Source organism: Triturus cristatus, chromosome 4_1 (assembly GCF_964204655.1).
Source record: "Triturus cristatus chromosome 4_1, aTriCri1.1, whole genome shotgun sequence".
Classification (NCBI taxonomy): domain Eukaryota; kingdom Metazoa; phylum Chordata; class Amphibia; order Caudata; family Salamandridae; genus Triturus; species Triturus cristatus.
The window spans coordinates 125,557,281-125,578,677 of NC_140585.1; the positions used below are offsets into that span (position 1 = coordinate 125,557,281).

At 48.3% G+C, this 21,397-nt stretch overlaps 2 non-coding genes across 2 annotated transcripts; one reads left to right on the forward strand and one right to left on the reverse strand.

Annotated features, from left to right (window-relative positions):
- Nucleotides 1-9,426: 9,426 nt before the first annotated feature.
- Nucleotides 9,427-9,509, reverse strand: TRNAL-CAG (transfer RNA leucine (anticodon CAG)). Its single transcript has one exon. It is a non-coding gene; the product is annotated as a tRNA-Leu (tRNA).
- Nucleotides 9,510-10,867: 1,358 nt separating this feature from the next.
- On the forward strand, nt 10,868-10,940 carry TRNAV-CAC (transfer RNA valine (anticodon CAC)). Its single transcript has one exon. It is a non-coding gene; the product is annotated as a tRNA-Val (tRNA).
- Nucleotides 10,941-21,397: the final 10,457 nt, after the last annotated feature.

Below are 21,397 nucleotides of genomic sequence, written 5' to 3' on the forward strand. Positions count from 1 at the left end.
CTCCCTGATGGGGCCGCCTCTCACTCATCAGAGTACAAGAGCAGCCCCGCCCCGCCCATTGCCATTCTGTGTGGGGCTGATTGCCACATACAGAATGACAATGGGTCAGTCTGGGCTGGCACAGCATGTGGTGGCCTCCTCCAGCCGCGGTCTAGGGCAGGGCATTCTGCCACATGGAAGTGCAAAAACGCCCATGCTGCTGCTACCTGAGAATCCAGTTAATCGAAGGAAGGAGGTGAAAGAAGTTCAAAGGAAAGGATTACAGTTCTTTCAGAGTCTCATCATTTTAGAACTGACGCATTTTCAATATTATGTTCAAGGAAGGCATGGTTGCTGCTTTTTTATCTATGCAACTAACAACCATTTACAAAGCCAATACTTCTTGCTTGTTGAAGGTGTAACGTTACTTGTTCTAGGTGTAACGTTACTTGTTGTATTATATATCTGGATGCAATGACAGAAGGAACAAAAATGCCAGTCGGGCGGCACATTATACTAAGCACAGAATTTTAGCTTAGGTGTTTTAAGCCACGCCCTTAATTACATCGAACACCCTTTTGGAGAGACCCCCCCCCCTTAGTTTTTTCATCCCACTAAAAGCTCTAGAAACAACACCTTGTCACAGTCGCCTCACGTCCAGGAACTGTGCATCCTGCATGACTCATGCCTCCCTCTTTTTCAGATTGCCTATGTGCCGGGGCATAGTGAACCCTCTCCCACGCCTGGCTTTAAGAACTACAGCGAGGGTGGAGTTCTCGATGGGTCTCTTCTATCTGCAACTCTGCAGACAAAGGCTCAGCTCATAATTAATGTGAAAAGGTTAGTGAGTACGTAAGTGAAGGGATGGGTGGATGGCTGGCGGGATGGATGGACGGATGAGTGAAAGTAGGGCGGTGCGATCTGTGCGACTGTGACCGCACCGGGCGTTGACTTGGGGTCGAAGCGTCATTTTTTTAAATGGGTATCATCATTTTTAAAGCACCTGCTGCCTGGTTCCTGGCCTCCAGCAACTTTCAGACATCAATTAAAATGTCAAGAAAAGTCCGGTGATTAATCGTCTTCCTGGAAAGGGACCAGAGGTTTGTCCAGTGGAAGTTTTGACTCATCCAAACGTAGCGCTGCTTAGAATGTGTACCATGCAGATAACAAAGCACATATAATGTAAACAGGTCAGTAGGTTGCTGCTTCTGTGAGAGCTCCTTTTGTTACTTGTCTTTTATAAGTCAAAATCCTAATATAGAACATTGAGCTATTAACTGTAATCCTAGAGCTGCTGCAAACTGCAAGGTATATGTTAGACCTATGCGTTTTTTGCCCTGTCTTTCATTATCCTAATCTTGTGAAAAGCGTTCATTTGAGTAGAAAACAATTTTTATGCTGAAAGAGAACCCCTAACAATGATGTTATGTTTTAAATTCTGAATTTGTGATTTTCTTGAATAAGAACTTAAACTATATTGCCTACCAGTATCGATGACATGTCACTCCTACTCTACACCTTGTAGTACTTACTATCTGATGTAACATTTCCTATACACTAATTTACACACATATGATCGAATCTGTGCAATGTGTGTGTGGTGTAAAATACTCTGACACCTTACACTGGCATGAGTGGTGCTATAAAACTAATTGAATCTGAGAGACAATGGTTATGGAGACTTGAGGGGCCCTGTTAAAGGGTGGTGGTGAGGGAATCCGTGGCAGTGGTGGTCATTGGGGGCGCCAACATACACTGGCACACAGGGAGCCACCAGAACTAAAGCTGGCCCTGAGTGAAAGGGTGGATGATGGGCAAGTGAATGGGTGGATGGATGAGTGAAAGGATGAATGAGTGATAGGTTCAATGGATGGATTCATGAGTGGATGAGCAGATTGATGGGTGGGTGGATGGAAGGAGAGTGAAAGGGAGATGGAGAGAGAAAGGGAGGATGGGTGAATGGATGACTGAATCGGTGAATGGGTGGAAGGATGAGTGACTGGGTGGATGAATGGGTAAGTGAAAGAATGGCTGGATAGATAAATGGTTGGATGGATGAGTGAATGGATGGATGGGTGGAAGAGTGGATGGATGAGTGTACGGATGGAGAGGGGGAAAGGGTGGATGGATGAATAATGGATGGATGAGTGAAAGAGTGGATGGAGGGATGGATGAGTGAAATGATGGATGGAAGGATACGTGATGGATAAGTTTGTAAATGGTTGAATATGGACATGGATGGGCACACAGATGGAAGGATAGAATGAATGGTGAAAGACTAAATGATGGACGAAAGAATGATTACACCTTGTAGCACCCATTATCTTAAGTAACATTTCCTATACATTGACTTTCACATTTATATGAGTCATTGTCTCTATATAATATGTGTGTGTTGTAACGCACTCCGACACTCTGCCCTACACACCTGGGATGAGTAGCACTATCAAAGAAATTAAATACACATGAGAGAGGGTCTGTGTGAAGATGAGGGGCACGATTGGAGGGTGGTATTGGGACCAGACTGGCTGGACCGGCATTGGGTGTTTTCTCTGAGAGCTGGAAAGGTGGGTGGGGGCGGCGGTTTTGTTACCACAAAAAGACCTGCACATTTGCTTAAAGCTGCGCGCATACTGAAAAACCTTGAAGTGCACAGTCGTCCTAACCTAATATAAACTTATTTTCACTTGTACTTAAGTGGTTGTCTATTTACTTACTTATATACTATTCGGCAACCTCTTCTGATGTGTCTGTAAAACGTACCTTTTGTCCTGAATGTTGACCCCTTGTCCTAGATTTTTACACTCACTGTCCTGAATTTGCACCCCTGCTAGTTGGTCACCCTAGCAGGCCCAGTTTGATTACAAGGATATCCAGATACAGTAAGTCCGCGTATATTGAACCTAAATAGAACTCATTTACAAAGCCTGCGCTTATGCTGTAAGCAAATCTGGCATTAGTCTGAAACTCCTGGACACCCCTGATTTACAGGATACACCATACACCGTGAAGTAGCAAATGGATATGTAACTACGTAATAACAGGGTGCTGTGTAACAACAGGGTTCTGTATCTGACATGTGAAAAATTGTATGTTTGCAGCATTATGATTTGTTGTCTTAGAGATGGGATATTAAAAGCTGTTTAAAAATGGGTTTATTAAGGAGTTAGACCATGGACCCTGTTGGCGTTAGATACCTCTGTCTGTTGTCAGAGAGATGCCACAAAGTACACAGAGTGCTCCAGGTGCTGGCATAAAGGACATATTTGAAACTGCTTTCTGTAACGATGTGGTTACCCACAAAAGACTCTAGCACCGTTGTGGAGTTGTAGCATAATTATTTATTAATTATCGTGATCCGAGTGCCAGGAACACTCCTGTCCGCAAGCTCTGTTCGTGCTGTCTGGGCGCTTGAAACACTAGAGCGCATCACTACATATCTCCCCCCTTTAATACCTTTCCCCAAAACCAACAGTAGACCCATTACTTCAGTCTTACTTTTTTGCGTATCAAAGTCCACAAACCTTCTTGGCATCTTGACCACTCTGCCCGATCTCGTACAGTTCTGTCTTTTCTCTGGGACCACTTTTTTCCCTCTAGTCGGGAATTCTCCTCTGGCCACCAACTCTCCTTGTTCTTCTTCTTCTTTTACCTGAATCCCTACTTCCGTGAAGCGATCTTGCCTGTTCGTTTCTACTTCTCTGCTTCCTCCTGAAGTATTCTGGCTCTGAATCTCCCCCCTTTTCCCGGGAGAGGTTGGGTTTGGCTCCTCAGCCGCTTGACTTTCCTCTCTTTCCGGCTCGCCTTCCTCTGCCGGACTCGGTGTTCTTCTGTCCTCCGGGTCTTCCCACTTCAAGATTCTATTGCATTTCGCCATTCTGTCCTGCGACCATACCTTCCCGTCGCTCAGTAAAGCCGACCTGGTATATGTTTCTATCACCTGCAGCGGCGGGCTAAATTTACTCTCTCCTTTTCTTTTTAGCGTGGCGTGTGTTACTCTTACCCACTCTCCCTTCTCCAGGGTCACCCCTTTGGTATTACGACGTTTGTTATAGTACTCTGTGTATAATGCCTGTGCTTTGTCCAGGTTACGCCTCACCACCGCCGGCGACCATTTGCTTTGTACCATAAGGTGTTTCCACGCTACATTGTCCTTCGTAAAAGGGTCACGTCCCCTTAGAATCTTGAACGGACTGTACCCGGTGTTGGTCGGAGTAATGCGATACGCCCAGAGCATGCGTTGGAGTTCCTTTTCCCAATTTAACCCTGCACTGATTGCCGCTTGTATGGATCCCATTATCACCCGATTAAATCTTTCCGCAAGTCCATTCCCCGCCGGGTGGTAGATTGGGGTGTGTTTGACTTCCATCCCATTCCTGGTCATGAAGGCGTTCCATCGTTCTGAAACAAATTGCGGGCCATTGTCACACGTTATCACCTTGGGTATTCCTTCTCTCAGGAACGTGGCGGTGAGGAATGCTAACACCGTCTCAGTGTCTGCACTTTCACATACGTCTACCTCTGGCCATTTAGAGTATCTGTCCACTGCCACTATGAGGTACTTGGGTACTCCTTCCGCGTTCAGGACTGGACCCAGGATATCCAATGACAGCATTTCCCAGGGGCTGGACATCCCTGTGAATTTCCCCAGTGGTGGACGTAGTAAGGTTTGCGTCTTATCGGCCCTGTGGCATTGTTCACACATCCTGACGTGTCTTTCTACCTGTGCATCCATGGCTGGCCACCAGTATGCCTGCTTCGCTCTCGCCTTGTTTTTCATGATCCCCAGGTGTCCCTCGTGTAGGATGGTTAAAAGATGGTTCACTAGCAAGGTCGGTGGGACCACCTTGTCTCCTCTCAGTAGGAACACTGGGTTGTCTGCAATGGACAGTTCTTCTCGGATCTCCCAGTACTTCCTCAGCTCGCTGTCCAGGTGCTTTTTGTCGGGCCATCCTTGTGTCACATAACTTTTCACTGTGTTTATTGTCTCGTCAGCTGTGTACGCTTCTTCCCATTCTTGTGGGCTGACAGCTCCTTCGTGGTCCTGCGTGAGTGCTACCATGTACTCCTCCCATTCCGAAGGTTCCCGCTCTCCTGCGGGCTCCATGGCGGCTGCTCTGCTTAAGAAGTCTTCTACCCTGTTTTTGGATCCTGGGATGTACTCCACATCATATACGTAGTCCAAAAGCCTCAGGCTCATCTTTGCAATGCGAGGGGTCGCATGCGCATGTCCGCTCAAGGTCAACACTTTCACCAGTGGTTTGTGGTTGGTACGGAGTAGAAACTTCGAGCCCCACAAGTACTGTCCGGACCGTTCCATGGCCCACACCGTCGCTAGCATCTCCTTCTCTATGACGCTGAATTTTTCTTCGTTCACCGCTAGGGCTCTCGAAGCAAAGCTGACGGTGGTGACTTCTCCGCCCCGGGCTTTCTGCATCAGGACCGCCCCCAGGCCCTTGTCACTGGCGTCGGTGGTTAGGATGGACAATGCTTCTTTATCGAACCCTTCCAGGGGGATAGCTGTGCAAATGTCTTATTTTATGCTCTCGAATTCTTCTTGCTCCTCCTGCGTCCACCTGAACGCGTTCTTTTCCTTCAAGAGTTGCATTATGTGGCGCGTTTTGGTCGCGAAATGCGGGACAAACTTGCTGTAGAACTCAGCCATGCCTAGGAAGGAGCGGACATCTTCCTTCCTCGTCGGTGTTGGTGCGTCCTTGATGGCCGCCATGTTCGCTCTTTTCGGTTCTATACCCCTTCCGCTGGTCTCGTGGCCCAGGTAGTGATCACCGAGTCAACTCCAAACCTGCACTTTTGCCATTCCGCTGTGAGTCCATTTTGAGCTAAGATCGCTAACACTGTGTGTAGTTTCTTATCATGGTCTTCCTGGGATTTCCCCATGACTAGGATTTTGTCCTGGAAGTACTGGACTCCTTCCACCATTTGGAACAACCTATGCATAAGGTTTTGGAACACCGCCGCAGCCGACGCTAGGCCGAAGGGCATCCTCAGAACCTTGTAACACCCAAATGGCGTGATGAACGACGTCAGGTGGTTGCAGGTGGCATGCAGTGCAATTTGGTGGTACACCGAGGTGAGGTCTATGGTGGAGAACCACTTGACCCCCTTGGCCATCGCCAACATCTCGTTTATCCGGGGCAACGGGAACTTGTCTACTAGAATGTTCTTATTGAGCTCCCTCAGGTCCACACATAGGCGCACCTTCCCGTTCGGTTTCTGGGCTACCACCAGTGGCGCCAGCCATTCTGCGCTCTCAATCGCTTCTATGACTCCGTTTGCTTCCAGCCGTCTCAGTTCTTCCTGGACTGCCTCCCTGCTTCTGAAGGGAATATTTCGGGCTTTGTGGCTCACTGGTTTCGCTCCAGCCTTGAGTCGTATTTTGTGTGTGAATTTTGTCATTTTTCCAATGGTTCCCTAGAACACCTCAGGATATTTAGCAACTCACTTTAGTCAACACTTAAAAAAAATCTTCATAGACTACAGACTTGGTCTGCATTATTCTAAAGATCTAAGACCGTCGCGGAAATATCAGAATGAAAGTCTCCAATGTAGACTATGTGGATACCATAATGAAACCCTAACTCATCTGTTTTGCGTGTGCCCAGCGCTAATGACACTGAGAAGGAAATACCTACGTGCTATTTGTCTCAATTTGAACATAAAAACATGCCGGCAAGCGATAATAACTTGGTTGAGTGGCTCCTCTCCCACTTTTGCTTGCCGGGGACTCAAATTTATGACAGAAGCTAAAAAACTACTCCCGGGCAAATGAGCAGCCCTACACTTTAACTAAAGTGGAACACAGTGATTAAGGCCGTACGCTCTACCACGTGATTACATCTTAAAACGTGTTAGACTAAGAATTCAAAAACTATAAGTTTATTCTTCCGGGGACTTGTGACCTGGTTTAAAAAAAAAAAAAACAAGACGAAACAAGTATTTTATGAACGCAAGTTTTACAATTGTTTTTATTAAATGTGGATTGTAATAATTTTTATTAATTATGCAATAAAAAATTGAATTGAATTGAATTGAATTGATATTCTTCCATCCACTTGCCCTCTTCTTTCTTTTGGTTTGCTTCTATCAGCAGCACTTGTTTGGAGCCTCCTGGATTGAGTTGTATTCCCAAGTTCCCTTGGTCCATCCACCCCAGTACGGAGGGTCCTTTCTCTGCCACGTACAGCTTCCCTTCTGCTCTGCGTCCTTTGAACTCGAACATCAACCTACGGTACCCTACCATGGGTATGGGTTCTCCGGTGAACGTGACCGGGTGAATGTCGGTGGGTAGTAGTTTGTCCCCGACCTTGGAAGTGAATTCGTTTTCCCATATGGCTCTTTGGATGATCGTGTATGGGGAGCCCGAATCCGCCACTATATTTACTTGTACCCCGCCGATCTTCATCTGTAACGCTGGTTTCTTGGATCGTGTGCAGTTCACTCCCAGCACTTGATCGTCGATGCATAAGACTTCGTCCTCTTCGTCTTCTTCTTCTTGGGGTTCCTCCTCCCCCTCAGTTTCTTGTGCCACGAATTTCACTTCCGTCCTGCTAAGCTTGCGCCTGCATACTGTCTCATAGTGCCCCATTATGCTACAGTATGCACACTTGGCGCGGGACAAACTTTGTCATTGCCTTGATGCGATTGGCTACCGCACCTGTAGCACATATTTTTCCGTTCTCCCTGTGGCTTCTGGTTCTTCATGGTCTTCTGAGGGAACCTCTTCTGATACCTCGTGCTACTTGGTGTCTGCTGTTTTGCAGCGTCTGTTCTGCCTCTGTCTGATATCCTGCAGACTGGCATGCGTTCGCTGCCCTCTCTTTTGGCCGCTTCTGTGCACCATTTTGATAGTTCTGCCTTCTTCACTAGCGCCAAAACTTCTTTTAGCGGGGCGTCACCGTTGACCCATAGCTTGTCCTGTATGGCCGTGTTGGTTGTGTACATGATAATCTGGTCTCTGATGAGTTCGTCATGAAGTGTGCCGAATTTACAGGTTACCGCCATCTTCTGTAACGCCGCTACATACTCATCTATGGACTCTCCCTTGTTCTGTTTTCTCTGGAAGAAATTGCATCTGTCTATGGCCGTGCACACCACTGGCCTGTAGTAAGCATCTAGGTCTTCCAGCACGTGTTGGAACACTTCTGTGTCCCTCGCTGGTCTGGTCTCCTTCACCAAACTGTCATATACCCTGATACCCTCTGGGCCTAGGTTGTGCAGTAGTATTTTCTTTTTCCTTGCATTTGAGAACTCCCCTTCGCCTTCTTCTTCTAAGGCTTCAAGATAGTTCAGGAAATACCATTTCCAGTCTTCCCGGGCATCGCCGGGTCTCCCCTTTTAGGTAGGAAGGGCACTAGGTTGGTGAGGGACGTCGTTTGAGTGCACATCCTGCCCCTATCGTTTTGGGCTGCACTCCTCCTGTCGTCTGTCTCTGGTGGACTCCCTGGAGCCTGTCTCTCTCCTGAGCTGCCTGATTGCGTGGGCGAAAGGCTGCCTCGCCCCCTCTTCGATGGCCCTGGGGTTGCCAGGTCTGTCGTTGCCTTCACCGGTAGGACCTGGGTTGCTTCTAGCGGCGCCCTCTGCTGCGCTGCTGCTGCCTAGCACGCCCTCCTGCCTCCAGTGTCGCTTGGAGCACTTCGGTGCTCTTGGCCACTGTGCAGCCGGGTGGTGATTCCTCCAGGTGTGGCCCCTAACGTTGGTGTACCCAATGCCGGCCGGTGTACTACCTCTGCTTACCCGGCCAGGCCTCCTGTGCTTATGGGGTCCCTTCCTGTGGCTCTCACCCCGTCGGCATGTTTGGCTGCTCTGCCCGTCGCTCCTTCTGCCTGCTGCGACCTCGGGATGCCGGTGGTTCTCCGGACTGTTCGCTCTGCGTCACGGTAATGACGGTGTACCTCTGCCACGCTCGGTTCTCTCCTCATGGGGTGCTTGGGCTCTGCGCTTGCCTCATCTCATCCTTGTCGCCATTGTAACGATGTGGTTACCCACAAAAGACTCTAGCACCGTTGTGGAGTTGTAGCATAATTATTTATTAATTATCGTGATCCAAGCGCCGGGAACACTCCCGTCCGCAAGCTCTGTTCGCACCGTCTGCGCGCAAAGCCGTGCCTCTTCCCAGCATGCACTGGGGTGTTTGAAACACTAGAGCGTATCACTACACTTTCTAAAGGGGTTGGGGACACTGACTGAGACATCCTAATCCTCTTTGCGTCGGAAGGTTATGTTAAAAAAGTGTCATGACGCAGCAAAGTTCCACGTCACAGCGTTTTTTGCACACCAGCTGTTGTACAACATGGCTGAAATGTAAAAAAAAATATGACACATTGCCAATAGTCCTCGGATAGGCGAGACAAATTGGCTTTGCCAATTCTTGTGTAATATTGTCATTGTCTGGGGTAAAACACAGTAAATACGAGTCGCAAAACAAACTGTCAGAAGTGGGATTCGAACCCACGCCTCCAGAGGAGACTGCGACCTGAACGCAGCGCCTTAGACCGCTCGGCCATCCTGACATACACAGCAGTGGACGGGGGGCGTGGTTCCAGCTGATCCAATGACTGAGTGCAGTGTAGCGTTAGGATTTCTGTCTTTGCAGTTAAAAAGACTTCCTGCCCAGGGACCTGTTGGGGGTCAGAGATGTTTCTAAGGATGACTCCTGAGCCTGGATACCAAGAGCTTCTACATTATGGGCTCGGGTCGTCACTGGACACAGCTCTGTAATTTACTACCCCACACCCTCCGGATAGTGTGTGTAAAGTCGTCTTTGGCTTCTGCACGAAAACATATTTTTTCTTTGCATTGTTACTGCAAAGGTGTCACTGCAACTGGAAATTGTAAAAGTTACAAAAGATCCCTCAAAGAAAGATTGTGCGTTATACTCAGTGGGTGCAGCTCAGTCCGTGCTCAGTGGGTACAGCTCAGTGCGGGCTCAGAGGGTAGAGCTCAGTCCGTGCTCAGTTCCGTGCTCAGTGGGTGCAGCTCAGTGCGGGCTCAGAGGGTAGAGCTCAGTCCGTGCTCAGTGGGTGCAGCTCAGTGCGGGCTCAGAGGGTAGAGCTCACTCTGGGCTCAGAGGGTGCAGCTCAGTCCGGGCTCAGAGGGTGCAGCTCAGTCCGGGCTCCGAGGGTAGAGCTCACTCTGGGCTCAGAGGGTGCAGCTCAGCTCAGAGCGGGGCTCAGGGCTGCACAGTTGTGGGGCGCGGTGGGTGCGGTTAATCCCCACAGCTCCTGCAAACATTGGCTGCCTCCACTTTCTGCCCTTTTGAATCAAATGTGGTGAAAAGAGCTCTAAAGAGTTCTATAACTCGTGACTCTTCAGTCTTGGGGACTCGTTCAAGCACTGACGGTGACTGAGCCCCCCCCCCCCCTCTGTGGTCTTCAGTCCGTTCACCCCATAGCTCACGCCTCGGCCTCATGAGAGGTTCTGAGGATTATTCACAGCGAAGGAAACAACCTCAGAGAGACCCACCGGAGTCCTTGTTATCACCCCGCAGCTGGGACTCAGTGTGGGCTCGGAGTTTGCAGCTCCCGGATCTCGGCGGTGCAGGCTTCAGGGCGCTGGAATGATGAAGGGTCCGTCAGCTCCTCCCACCCTGCTGACTCGGAGTGTCTCCTAAACTGAGCAGTGTACTTACTAATCAATGCGTTAAAAGTTCGCTTGTTTATAAATAGTCAGAATAGAATTCTTTTTGTTGAGGGAATGGGCTGAGCGCTCTGCTGCAGCAGGAGAGGGGCAGACACAGACCACAAAGGGAGACTGAAAAGAGCTAGAACCAAATTAGGAAATAATTTCTGAGATATCAGGACTTTTGATAATGTGAGAAGAACACTGCCCTGGACATTTATCAATAGGGCCCTGGGATTTGTACATGTGGGTTTCCGTAGTGTAGTGGTTATCACGTTCGCCTCACACGCGAAAGGTCCCCGGTTCGAGACCGGGCGGAAACACTTTTTATTATAAGATATCGAGGGTCCTTGACTTCCACTTCAAGACCAGTGAAAGAGAATAGAAAAGAAAGAAAGTGTCTGTCAAAGGTAACTGCCACTGACAGGTAACTTAATTAAACACTTATTAAAGCGGCGAGGGGAGGCAAAGGTGCTATGAACGCAATGCAGGTACACCCAAGATAAACAAGCATTGGCAAGGGGTTTCCGTCAGAATGCACGGGTGAATGCTGTGGACGCCCAGGCTCCATCCATGCAGTGCCTCTCCGATGCAAGGAAACACAAGGCGGCGCTATGCATTCCACTGAGTTACTTTTGGGATACAATCCCACGCATACCTTGAATTGTGTGTCTTGGTAAATCCCAATAAGGCGGCAGATTTACAATAACTGTGGCGCATCCCTGCATATTAGCAGGGATGCGCCAGTTATTTTTCTTGACTCAAAAACCCCCTTGCGCCACCATGGAGGCGCACCATGGCGCACGGGTAGACAGATGCATGACGCATCTGTCGCCGTAAGGGTGACGCAGTGCTGGAGTTGTGTCGCAAGCGCGACGCAACTCCAGCACTGCTCAGGGGTGCCCTATACCTGATATGCTGCGTCTATACAGGTGTAAGGATTTGAGGCACCTGGGAAGTGAAAGTGACAGTGAAATCTTGTAGATTTCACTGCGTCACTTTTACGGGGCTTCCTTGCGACGGAACGCCCACCCTGCATACATTATACCTGCCGCAGCTATAATGTAGCGCAGGGCTTTACAACGTGACGCATCTCACTAGATGCGTCACGTTGTAAATATGTCGCATAGTGGCGCATTGTTTACGCCACTGCTGCGTCACAAAAGTGATGCAACGTTGGTGTAAAACTGTAGCAAGCGGCTTGTAAATCTGCCCCATGGATTTTGCATCAGGGCTGCGCCAAGTGGAGCAACCCTGACACCAAGTCTTAGTAAAGCAGTAAATATTTACACACACACACACAAGCCAGCTCTGCAGGGCGGATCTACTGGTAGGAAGGAAATACACATAAAACTTTCATATGGAGGAGGGCCGGTGCTTCTACCCAGGGTCCGCCGGAGCACTCCAGAGACACAATGACATTTTCACCTGCAAGTTTTGGGGAGGGGCAGTGGGGGGCGGGGTTTAATAACTGAGACGAGTAGGATGGGGGTCCGAAAGAAGGAAGAGATAAGGCACTTTACAGTGAGAGGGGGGCACACAGAGAAGGTGGGCAGATAAGAGCAGACGGGCATCTAAAGACAGGGGGCTTATCTACAGCCCCTTGCGCAAGCGGAGCATCACCTTTAAAATAGGAAAAAATGACGCACCGGCTGCGCAAGGGGCTTGTAAATAAGCCCCAGGGTGAGCGCTCTAGTCACTGTCCTGCCGCAGCCGACTCGGTTACTGCCCTGTCCCTTCCCTGTCCCTCCTCTCTCGTTGTGTGGTGTGGAATCCAAGGTGACGCACACGAAAAAGGTGTCAATAGAGAGGGCCAGGAAAAGAGACTCAGGGTGGCTTCTGTGACGCGGACTGCTCCTGACTGCGGATTCAAACGAAAACAGGTGATAAATCTATGGAATGGAATGGGGGGAGGGCTTCTGGAATATAGAATATCACTCATGAACTATGTGGGAATACAAACATGATGGAATAGACTAAAAATCACAAAAAGTAATTTCATGGCTTATATGAGAGGCGTGTATAGCTCAGTCGGCAGAGCATTAGACTGAGGGTCCAGGGTTCAAGTCCCTGTTTGGCCGGCCAGTCTTCTTATTATGACCTATTGATATTTTGCAAACATAAAATGAATCTTTTCTTTGTTCACTCATGAATGAATTTTTCACGTAATTACTACTTTTTGTCTCCCTTCGCTGACACTTTACCTTACAAAGCCTCATTTGCGCTCGCGACGCAGTAATGGGCGCATAGATTCCTCACGTGGGGATCGAGCGCTTTGAAGCAAAACTCTATGAACCGGAGCTTTTTAATTCAACTGACTGCCACTCAGTGAAAGGGGGTGTTTATAGGACTTTACATGTAAATCTGGGCAAACTCACGAGTGTGAGGTACCTCAGAATTAACCATATAGTGGTGAGGGCCTCGGCTGTAAGGAATCATTTAAGGGCGGGTGGCACACTTTGCCTGGGAGCATTTTGAATTGATTATTGCGTTATGCCCTTGTTTGTGTTTGTATATGTCCTTGCGACTTTATTCCAAATAGTACACATTTATAGCATGTAGTAAAGCGCTATTGTCGTTTCTAAGCGCTGTAAAACATCGGAATATGGCCGGGTCTACTTGCCGAGATAGACCTCGTCCTTCACCCCATCGCATTTGTCAGTGTCGATAGTTCAACTCACTGAGCCACCTTGGTCCTCGCCGCTTGAACTTAATTCAGCTGCCCACATTGCTGGTTTCTGTTCCTTACTCTCTGGTGCTGCCATTTGCAGTGAAAGGAAGCTGAATGTACTTGTGGGCAGTGGGCACGACAGAGTTTGTGTTTCATATTCAATGATGTACCCAGGTTTACACACGAAAGTGAACATCTAGCGGATTCTGGTTTATTGTGTCGTACAACGGCGTGTAGTGCTGGGTTGCTGTATTTGGATTACGTTCCTACTTTCAGTGCATGCACACCCGTTATGAGGTGGGTGTTCTGTTTATGGGATTATTACAAAAGGGCCTTTCCGTCGGCCTCCGTGCTACACACACAGGAGGGCAGCGTAATCAAGTCTGATCTTTGTATGCACCACATGGAACCTTTCTGAAACCAATTTCCTTTGGCCGGGCTTTGCTCCGCTACCCCCCTGTGTGTTTTCTTTGTGGCTGGGCTACGCTTCGTTGTTCCTCCCTGCGAGTTCCTTCTTGTGGCCGGGCTTTGCTCCGCTGTTCGCTGAGACCAGGACTTCATCCCCCAGCAGCCCCGCTATCAGCGAGGACGCCGACGACGCTGTTAACGAGCGCCAGGAGGCGCATAAAGACCTGGGCGGTGCCGAGGCGCTTGTGGAACCTTTCTGAAACCAATTTCCTTTGGCCGGGCTTTGCTCCGCTACCCCCCCTGTGTGTTTTCTTTGTGGTTGGGCTACGCTTCGCTGTTCCTCCCTGCGAGTTCCTCCTTGTGGCCGGGCTTTGCTCCGCTGCTCGCTGAGACCAGGACTTCATCCCCCAGCAGCCCCGCTATCACCGAGGACGCCGACGACGCTGTTAACGAGCGCCAGGAGGCGCATAAAGACCTGGGCGGAACCTCGTCCCGCGGGACGCACGCAGGGCGCGCCGGGAGAAGCCCGGGACAAGGGCGGGACCGTCTGTGGCCGTCAGGGGCCGATGGAGGCCGGGCAGGGCCACGTCTCTTGATTTTGTGCTTAGGTCCCAGGGCCTAGTGGTGATTCCAGGTTATATTGGCCAGTCATTGGGGAACTGGGGAACTGATAGTCTGGGCTGTGGCCCCAACAAAAGTAACGTTGCCCTAATAGGGAAGATTAAGACCTGAAGCATATTGTTCTGTTGTTGATTTAATTGGTGAGTGTTCCTCGCCAGTTAGTTCCCGCTGCTAGGTATTATAACCTCTAAGCACTAAGCCACTATAGCTGGTGGGGCCCATAGCAGGGGTAGCGAGTATTGTGTAGCTCGCTGTAGTGTGATCCGACTATGGTTAAACCTAAGAACTCCCAGTCCAGGGTGGGGGGAGGGGTTAAGGGCACCTTAGACGCTTTTATCACAAGAGTAGAGTCTCTGCTCACGCATGAGATACAGCTGACTGAAGAGAGATTGTCACTAGATTCCCTCATAGCAAGAAAACGGTCTTCCTTGGGTAAAATAGCGTTATGTCCCACGCCTCGAGGAGCAGCTCAATCAGCCCAAGTCAATCTAGTACACACTATTCAGCCTGGCCCCATTGACATATTAGCACCGGTTAATACAATCCCTCAGGGGGACCTTGAGACAGCTAACACAATTGGGCCGGGTTACACCAGTCTGAATGTAGACGAGCCAGTCTCCAGCAATGAAGACGACCCGGAGGTTAATGTGTATGGAACAGTGCAATGGGACGGCTTGGGTGTGGTGTCTAGTGTTCATTCAATTGAGCCCGAATCAGACCCCCTACGGAGCACAATTAGGGAAGTAGTTACACGCTCTAAAAGGTCTTTATTGGCGTTGGTCACTCCCCCCTAAGCCATCCCGCCTGAAATAAATTGTGCCAGGGATAGGGGGCTTCCAGATACTAGCGGGTTGCATACAATAAACCCCGCTACTAAGTCTTGCCATAGAGGGCTTGCGAAACCTAATAAAGGAGCAAGGAAGAGAGCCGAGAGTACAGTGTGTTAAAACTGTCAAAGAGGGAGTGGGGAGGAAGGGTCCCAGGGAATTATTAAGGCATTAGAGACAAAAATGGAACAGCTCCTACTCCAATATCTAGGGCCGGTAATGGCAGAAATTACTAGATTGGAAGGGAAAAAAAGTAGGCTGCTAGATCAAGACAGGGGACAGTTACCTGGGAATACTCAACAAGGGAGGGAGGAGGGGACAGTAGGTGCTAACAGGGGGTTAGAGGCTGAATCTACCAAAGACCCTAGGCCTATGGAGTGGAGAGGAATAGCCTTGGAGGTATCAAGGAGTAGTAATAGGAGTTCGTGTTGTAAGGGCCCGGGTCCAACGCTGGCCCCTCCTAATCCTACGGATCATTGTGTAGGAAGTAAGGAGTCTGAGAAGGCCTTTAATATTAACAGCGTTGATTGTGTTCAGAGCACACCGGGCCTCCAGACACTGGATTTACCGCCTGCATCTTGCCCGTAAACGGTAGTGTTAGTGGGTGTTCCTGGACTTAGAATCAACTAGAACCCTCATAAATAAGGCCTCTCATTGGATATATAACAACACAAAAGTAAGGAGTTTCCAGCATAGGCATATCCTCATGGCCAGGAGGGTGGCTTGGATTGGTGATAGTAAGAGAAAGTTCGCAGGTGATTGTGTTATTATACATTTTAGGCATCCTGAGCTGGTAAGAGACTTGCTTGACACCCGTTATGGGGATAGGGCAAGCGGGTCTTGCATAAGAATGCTGCCCCTGTACTTTTTTTATAGGGACAAAGTTAACCTCTTCGACGCCGATGACGGAACGGTTCCGTCATGCACGTCGGTTGGGCTGTGCTTATGACGGAACCGTTCCGTCATGGCCCCGCCCGCGCTCAGAACTTTCAGCACCGCGCGGGAATCCGCGCAGCGCTGAAGAGGTTAATGAGTCAGGTCAGGTTATTCAGCGGTACCGGGCTAATGAGAAAGGTGGGGAGGACAGGCCTGGCTTTGTAACAAATATATTTGCCCCACTCTCCAGCACATCCGCTCTGGACGAATTGGACTGACTGGATAGGGCAGGGAGTGGGGAGATCGAGAGAGAACAGGAGAGTCAACCTAAATCTGTTGATATAAGTCCTCCAGGGGAAAGCGATCTTGGAATTGTATCCCGCACTTTAGCGCGGTATGAGAGGGGTGGGGAAGGCATGATTATAGAAGCTAGTAGACCAGAAATGTGTTCCCCCCGAGGGAAGATGAGTGGAGGAAAAAGTGGGTCCGAATTAACTTCCAAGGAGTTTAGGGTGGTCTCCTGGAACATTGCAGGAATTGCAGCCAAAATTCAAAACAAGGAATGGTTAGACGACATTAAACAATACCACATCATTTGTCTCCAGGAAACCTGGGAAATTAACAGTAGTGCCCCACTCTTGGAGGGCTATAAAGTGTCTTTTGTCCCGGCCTGCAAAACAAATACGGGCCGTGCCAAGGGAGGTCTAATAATTTATGTGGCCCTGACGATTCAAGGGACTTGGCAGGATCTGGGGTGGGGCTCGGATTGTCTACAGGGTATTAGATACCGCAAGAAGGGTTCAAAACTCATCTTTATAAATTTTTATAATGCGGGACAAACTATGTTGAGACTGGCCGAGCTTGAGGAGAGACTGGCCCGACTAGATGATATAGGGGATACAAGTACCCAGTTGGTTTTAATGGGGGATTTCAATTGTCATCAGTGCCCTTATCTGAAATGGGGAAGAGGAAAGTGGGATTCATGCCCTTCTACCATGGATTGGCACTTAGAGCACTCCAGAGAGGGCATGGAATTAAGTAAGATCCTGGGTACGCATGACTTAACCCATACGAGGGATCTGATTGATAGTGGGTCGTTTAATACAATAAACCCCTCCTTTAAGGGTAGGGGAAGAGACTCGATTATCGATTACATCTTCGTAACAAATTCGCTAAAATGTAGGGATAGAAATTTTAATATAATGGCTAGTGCCTTCAGTGATCATAACCCCTTGGTTTTGTCTCTGAGGGATGACAATTTAACTGCTAAGATGGACAAAAGGACCATCGTGGGCCTTTTTAAAGCAACGGATCAGGGCAGGAGAATCAGATGGAGCAACATTGATGGGGAAGCATTCCATAGAGCGCTTCTCGTCAATACTGATAGCCAGACATGGAGGTGCCTAGATCCAACAGTGGAGGGGAGAGATCTGATCAGAGCTTTTGAGGGCACTGCCCGGCACATAGACAGTCTCTTAAGGGGCAAAAAGAAGACGCTGGTTGACATTGGCCCCAGATGGTTTGATCGTGATTGCTCAAGGGCTCATAGGGACCTGAAGTTGGCACTTAAATCAGTCCCAAAGGATAGGGGCACGGTCGTTGCCTGTAGGATTCGTTATAAAAGAGCCATTAAACAGCGAGAAATTTCCCTACAAATCCAGGCATGGGAGTCACTGAGAGAGGCTTCCGAGCGCAGGGACATGAATAGTTTTTGGAGGGTAATTAATGATCCTTGCTTTCAGACATCAAACAAATCGAAAGTGGCGTGTCACATCTTGCCAGAAGCTTGGGTGTCTAACTTTACTAGCTTATATAACCATGGAGGCTCAGAGGATCAATTAACTCCAGTTACAGGATTCCCAGTGTGCTCATGGATGAGTTTTACGGTAGGCGAGATCAAATTAGGAATAGATGGCCTGGCAGTAAGAAAGGCTCCAGGACCGGACGGGATTCCACCAGACCTGTTCAAAAATCAGGTTGACCTCTGGGCTCCCATACTTACTAGGGTATTCAATACAGTTACAGAAGTAGGTATGCCCAGTTCATGGTCCACGGCTGCTATCGTACCCTTTGTTTAAAAAGGGAAATAGGAATGACCCGCAGTGTTATCGCCCGATATCCCTTATTGATGTCACGGCGAAAGTTTTGGGTAGGGTCATCCTAAATCGTTTAATGGTCTGGGCAGACGAAAATAACATTATTACAGACATTCAGTATGGGTTTCGCAATGGTCGTTCAAAGACAGATCAGTGCCTTAATCTTTATCATCTGGTGGCTAAGTATACCCAGGCTAGGGAGAGCACAGTGTACCTGGCTTTTATGGACCTCTCAGCAGCATTTGACTGTGTAAATAGAAGTAAGTTGTGGGAAATTTTAGGGCTTATGGGCGTGGACCCAGGGCGATATATGTTTTACGAATGCTTCACCAGAACACAATGGCACAGGTCAGGTTTAGCGACGAGGGGGACCTATCGGAAGATTTCCCGTGCGTGGTGGGGTGAGGCAAGGTTGTATCCTGGCGCCTTTTCTATTCACGCTTTATATAAACGGTTTAAATAAGGCGCTCGGAGCCTTGGGGGCAGACTGCCCTTGCATTGGGAGGAGAAGTATACCTGTCCTCCTATATGCTGACGACGCGGTCCTCTTGGCGCGTACGGGAAGGGGTCTACAGGCTCTTATTAACGGATTTGTCAGCTTTATGGCGGACCTAGATTTAGTTCCTAACCTCTCCAAGTCATATGTTATGGAAGCAGGTAAAACCCCTTCTAAAATATTTATTTTTACAATTGGGGCACATAAACTAGAAAAAGTTAAAGTTTTTAACTACTTGGGGATTTTATTTGATAAGGATCTTAACTTTAAACCACTGGTCATGGATAAATGTAGTCAACAAACCAGTTCGGTGGGCTCACTTATGAACTATGCCACTAGACTTGGTCGTTGGTCACCTAATGAAATAGTGCAATTATATAGCTCGGTATGTTGTGCCAAGACCTTGTATGGGAGCGAGGTATGGGTTTTTTCAGATACATCAAAAATTAAAACGGAGGAAAACAAGTTCCTAAGAAGGCTTTTGCAAGCGCCCCAAAGTAAGCCTTCCCTTATAGCTCACGAGGAGATTGGTATTACTTATATTAGTGAGAGGGCAAGTCTCAAACCCATCATTTTCTGGATAAAAATCTAGACGAATCCAGAGGCAAGTTTAAGTAGACATATTCTTGAGGACTGCATGGTGGGGAACAAAGGTCACCGGATACCCTGGCTTAAATATGCAAGGGACACCTTGAGCCGGTTGGGTTATGCTAATTTTATTGACAAACCACTCACATTATCCCCCAGAGACAAGGGTGTAATAAAGGCAGAATTCTCGCGGTGCATAGCCAGGGAAGGAGAGGACAGAGAAGGGCGGAAGGTCACAGTAAGAGCCTACCTGTTAACAAAATCACGACCGGGTATGGAATTTTATCTCTCTAACATATATAACAGACAGGATAGATTTTTAATGACTAGATTCAGGTTAAATCTTCTGCACCACATTTTATCGGTCCCGGCTGGGTTTGTAACAGACTTAAACATAAAAGGGCGTTGCGGCTGCGATCTGAGATCTCCGCAAGATACTCTTCATTTTGTTCTAATTTGTCCTTTTTATGCACGTCCCAGGTCTTTGTTTTTAAAAACCATTTTAAGACGCTCCAAAATGAGGCAGGCTAATGTGGCTCTCCTATTTTTAAAACTCTCCCCCGACCCTTTTACTTTGTTTAGTACTGTACATTTTTTAAGACTGGCGGTAGAAATAAGGACTACCAGAGGAGAGGACTGGCCCCTTGGGTCTATCGAGGCATGGAAGGTTATTAGGACATTATATAGGCTAGACCCGCAGTTTCTCTTTTGAGTTACGCGTATGATGAAGGGCTTTGTCCTCTTATTTAATGGTGAAACTTTATGCTGCTGGATTAGCTCGGGTTAGCACATTGTGTCTCGTTCTTAAACTGTTGATACTTTGTATTTTTTATTACTTTTTGTAGCAACCGGGTATATTTTAATGTTTGTATTTATGTGTATATTAGTTTAATTTATCATGGAATCCTGACTGTTTATGTCATGCTCTTTTATGGATATTTTTATACCCGAATAAAGATCATTGATTGATTGATTGGTATGCGCCACATGTAATCCTAGTGGCGGCGCACGATTTAAATCACCCAGCACGTAGATTCCCGAAAAGGGTTCTCAGACTTGTCCCGCTTCATTAGCATAGAAGAAAGACCAAAGCCTCCGAGGATTATTCACAGCAAAAGAAGCCACCTCAGAGAGAACCACGGTCCACCGGAGCCCTTGTTATCATCACCCCGCAGCTGAGGCTCAGTCTGGGCTCGGAGTTTGCAGCTCTCGGATCTCGCCGGTGCAGGCTTCAGGGCGCTGGAATCATGAAGGGTCCGTCAGCCCCTCACCCCCAGCGTGCACCTGCCGCCCCGCTGACTGGGAGCGGAGTTGTGTCCTAAACTGAGCAGTGTACTTACTAATCAATGCGTTAAAAGTTCGCTTGTTCATAAAAAGTCAGAATAGAATTCTTTTTGTTGAGGGAATGGGCTGAGCGCTCTGCTGCAGCAGGAGCGGAGCAGACAAAGACCACAAAGGGAGACTGAGATGAAAGGAGCTAAAACCAAATTAGGAAATCATTTCCAAACCCGCCTTAAGAGACACAATCAGGACTTTAGAGAATGAATCAGGAACACGGCTCGGCCCTTCTTATGGATCTGTTGAAGGCGCTGCACGAACTAGAAAAGAAAGAGTCCGTCAAAGGTGACTTCTTTAGTGTCTGTAGTAAACTGTTATTAATGACTGGAGAACAGAGAAAGGCGCACACTACCAATGAATGTGCTGCTCAAAAGACAGCACTGACTACAAATCCAGCCAGGGCCTGCTCTGAAGGTTATTCAATACAGGTGCTGTATATGTGTCCAGTCTGACACAGATACAGAGCAAATGACGTGGCATCAAACATGCCCTCTCTTCAGTCCATCTAAAGTGCCAACGAGAATGTGATGCTGGCGTGAACATCTTTGTAAAGCGCCGAGAGGAGGCCAGGGCGCGCTGGACCCTACACCCAAGATAAACAAGCATTGGCAATGGGTTTGTGTCAGAATGCACGGGTGAATGCTGTGGACGCCCAGGCTCCATATATGTAATGTCGCCCCGATGCAAGGAAACACGAGGCAGCGCTATGCATTGTAATGAGTTACTTTTGGGATAAAACCCAAGGCAAAGCCGCGCAAATCTTGAATTGTGTGTCTTGGTAAATCCCAATATGGATTTTGTGTCAGAGCTGCGTCAAAAAAGTGTCGCAACCCCGATATAAAATCTTAGTAAAGCAGTA